Source organism: Mesitornis unicolor, unplaced genomic scaffold (assembly GCF_000695765.1).
Source record: "Mesitornis unicolor isolate BGI_N332 unplaced genomic scaffold, ASM69576v1 scaffold4816, whole genome shotgun sequence".
In the NCBI taxonomy this organism is placed as follows: Eukaryota; Metazoa; Chordata; class Aves; order Mesitornithiformes; family Mesitornithidae; genus Mesitornis; species Mesitornis unicolor.
In genome coordinates, this window is record NW_010188786.1 from 70,840 (window position 1) to 75,237 (window position 4,398).

A 4,398-nucleotide genomic window follows, 5' to 3' on the forward strand; every position below is an offset into this window, starting at 1 on the left:
TACCCTGGGAGGCAGCATTGCCAGCAGAATAATGCACAAATCCTCCTGTTTATTCTTAAAATTTACAGCTAAACACCACTAGATGTCCTCTGCTGCCAACCCTGCTCTTACATATACAGCCAAAGTGGTGTTTCCATATCCTCCTGTTGCAGTTATACCCCTTGTACTGAGAAGCACATTACTACTGCCAGGGGAAGAGAAGGCTCCAGGGAGACCTTCTTGTGGCTTGTCAATACTTAAAGGGACTTCTAAGAAATATGAGGACAGACTTTTTAGCAGCGCCTGTAGCGACAGGACAAGGCATAATGGTTTTGAACTAAAAGAGGGTAGATTCAGAGAAAATACGAGAAAGAAGTTTTCAAGATAAGGGTGTTGAAACATGCAACAGGTTGCCCAGAGAGGTTGTAGATGCTCCATTCCTGGAAATATTTAAGGTTGGGTTGGACAGGGCTCTGAGCAACCTGCTCTGGCTGAAGAAGTCCCTGTTCTAGATGGACTAGATGACCTTAAAAGGTCCCTTCCAACCCAAGCCGTTCCATGATTATTTTTACTTTGTTGGTAACTGCTATATGACAAGTGTTAGAAAAGGTGTGATTGCAGCATGTCCTGAACATCAGTATGGAGGAACTGAAGGTTTTCAACTTTTCTTCCATTCTTGTACTTTACCTTCTTACTCACTCTGTCACCATTCCCTTTTTTAGGGATATAAGAAATTAGTATATGAAAGAAAGTCTGACATTTGGTTCTACACCAGCAAAGGATTAGCCAAGCTCTGGCCATTGGAGAGCTCACTCTTCCTGAACATGAACTCTCTGCACTGATTATCATATCTTGTCTTTATGCCTGCAAAATCCTTCAGCCCTTTTTGCAAGCTGGAAGACGGATCAGACCTGAATCCAACCTGCTAATGGAATTAAAATGGCCTTGTTGTTACAGGAGATACGCAGTCTGGTTGACAAATCCATACACAGGGACTGAAAAACAACCTGGGGAGGGGATAGACGCAGCGTGAACAAGGTTCTAAGTACACCTCAACAGAGAGGACTAAAAAGTTGTATGTGCGCAGTCAGAGTCTTTGTGTTTATACAGAATAACGTGTCTCAAATGGAAGATTTCTTTTTTTCTCAAGTGGCAAGCAGGTTTATTATCTACAAAATTGCCTTCCTTGTTCTATGAAAGCACATTGCAGGTGTAGGTTTGGGGACAGCTCGTGTCTTCCACCTCTTGCTGGGAGCATTGATGGAGGCTGTTACTGAAGAAAGGAATTTGCATTTTATGATTGCTTTAGTTGCTAGTTCTTTGGGCTCAGAATACCATTAAAGAGGAGTTTCTCTGTATTATGACTTGTAAACACTCTGTTATTTCAGGTGGGAGAAGGGAAAAGCTTTTCACGGAAAACATCCCTTGCTAGGTCATTCAGGCATTTAATTACCTTTACATAAACTGGTAAAAGAAATTTCATTTATTTAAGAGATAAGTCTATAATACAGAATTATGAATCACTTATGCTTTCAGTTTGGCAAGAATACTTTAATTTTTCATGATGAAGAAAATGATGTCTTATTATATAAAAGCTTTTTCCTGACCACATATTTTTATTATTTTAGTGAAAGGATTTGAAAATGGGAGGTCTTATTTTATACTCCTTTATGTCTTGAATGCTTTCCTTTCTTTTCCTTATACTTATTATTTGTACTGTGCTTGTGCACAGTAAATAATCTCAATCTATTGTGTTAGGTATTGCAAAATACCTAATTAAAAGGCTGTCTTTCTGGCCCAAATAATTTTGCCATGAATTCAGAAGCAGTTAGAGTGTGACAAATCACTTGTCCCAATTCAAGACACCCTAAAATGTCTTCTACAAACCTAAATAAAGGCAGCTTTGCCCCAGCACAGCAAATATACTACCTGGCCTTAGAGGGGCCATTTTCTTATGCTTTATCGTAAGTGTTTAACTGCCTCCTTTGCTACCACTGCATGATACAAACCAGGTTTATTCCCTAAGCTTCGATGCTGCACATACATAGCCACAAATGAGAGACAGCAGGTAACTAAAGTAAACAGACTGGGGAGTTTGAGTCAACCAAGCAGCTATTGTGTGCTAAGGGATCAAACTGAATTATCACAGTGGCATTTTATTGTCATTTGCCTTTGTAGAAGGTGGAAATAAGCTGCAGTGATGCACAGAACTGGAATAAAGGCTGGGATTTCTTGATCCTCCTGTCTCCTTAATACCTACTGCTGGTAGATTTCCATGATATTATGCTGGTTTTTCTCTTATTCAAGCATTGACTGCATAGTTATGATATTGGCAATGACTTCTCTGTTTTTCCTGATGCCTCACTTTATATATAATTGTGGAGTCTCACTTTACATATAGCATTTTCAAGTCAGCTTTTTCATCTTCTTTTTCAAAAAGTCATACAATCTCACTAAAATCAGTGACATTTATCTCCTCTTGTTTATACTACTTTTATCTTTGTCACATGCAGTTAAAGCAGGAGTAGAAGGGTCTGGCTCATTACGTGCATGTTCCTCCAGACACAGAATGGATGCACAAACAAACTGCAGGGGTTACTTATGCTTTTGGGTTTGGGACCTGATCTTAGCCACCTCACATTTAGTACTTTCCTTCATGAAGCTGCTTAACCTTTCAGACACAATCCAGTTTGGAACCTTGCATGTCCATCAGCAACCAAAGAACTTCAGCAAAAAATTGGCTGATTGATTTTCTCTAGCTTGAAGAGGAAGACAGAAGGATAAGAGGTGTCTACAGTGGCATTGAGACTAGATATGTAAGAGAAAAATCCCCAGAAAAACGGTGTCTGGTTTCTGTTCTTGAACATTTCAGATTGAGAATGTTTCAGAATTTGGTACATCATTGCAGATCATTTTCTTTCTTATTGTTCCTCATAGTAGAGGCTAAATCTTGTTCTGTAAACATCTGACACAAGAAATACCAATCTAATGATAAGAAATCATGAAGATCATCCCAAGTAGGTAGATTATAGATTTTGACTGAATGTTTTAAGAGGAAAGGAAGCACTGAGGGGTCCTTCAGGGACTTGTGCACATTTGCAATCAGCTACATCACCATCATGATGTCTACTGTGTAACAAAGGGCAGAACTTAAGTTAAATGCCTCCTAAGACAGCAAAATGTGTCCTGGCAGCACCTCTCATTTCAGGGTTTTCGTCTCAGGGCTCCAAGAAGACCAATTCAAAACATGACCATTGCACACTAGTGTCATAGAACCTGATTTTCCTGATGCAGGAAGCTAAGGACAAGGTTCTGAGAAAAAAAAAAAAGTAAAAACTAGTGACCTAAGTTCTTATTATAAGACTTATCAGTGAGGAACTTGAGCAGCCTTCATTTGTCATTGAATCCAGGATCATAAATCAAATAGCTTCACACAGCTTTCTGTGCAAACACACTACATGGAGCTGCAGATCTGATATGGATTTTTTTAACCCCATCTTTCCCCCCTGAAAAAGCAGCCATGAAACAGTGTGATCAACTTGCCACCTGATCTCTGACTTAGCCTTCATCATACGGACAGCCAAGAAACATCTAACTCCTCAGCCTAGATCTGCTTTTCTCAGAGCTCAACGTTTTCAGGTGAGTTAAGAGGCAATATACCTCAGCGAGTCACATTAGCTCACTTATCTCTTTTACAAACCTGGTCAAAAAATGCCAGTAGGGCAGGAGATCTCAGGCAAATGCTGCCAGTCTAGAACAAAAGCAGTGCAGCCAGCAGATTGAGGGGGGTGATTCTGCCCCTCTGCTCTGCTCTGGTGAGACCCCATCTGCAGTGGTGTGTCCAGCTTTGGAGTCCCCAACACAAAAAGGACATTGGAGTGCTGGAGCGGGTCCAGAGGAGGCCACAAAGATGATCCAAGGGCTGGAGCAGCTCTGCTACGAAGACAGGCTGAGAAAGTCGGGGTTGTTCAGCCTGGAGAAGAGAAGGCTCCAGGGGGGACCTTATAGCGACCCTCCAGGACCTGAAAGGTGCCTGTAAGAAATCTGGGGAAGAGCTGTTCACTAGGGCATGGAGCAGTAGGACAAGGGGTAATGGTTTTAAACTAGAAACGGGGAGATTTAGGTTGGATATGAGGAAAAAGCTCTTCACCATGAGGTGGTAGATCAGTGGCACAGGTTGCCCAGAGAGGTGGTGCAGGCCCCATCCCTGGAGATATTCAAGGTCAGGCTTGATGGGGCTGTGAGCAACCTGATCTGGTACTAATGTCCCTGCTCAGTGAGGGGTTGGACTGGATGAGCTTTAAAGGTCCCTTCCAACCCAATACATTCTGTGATTCTGTGATTCCATTCTTCAAAATCACTCTCTCTGTCTTTTATTGCCTTGTAATTAAAGCTACAGTGGCACAGAAAGCACTTGTG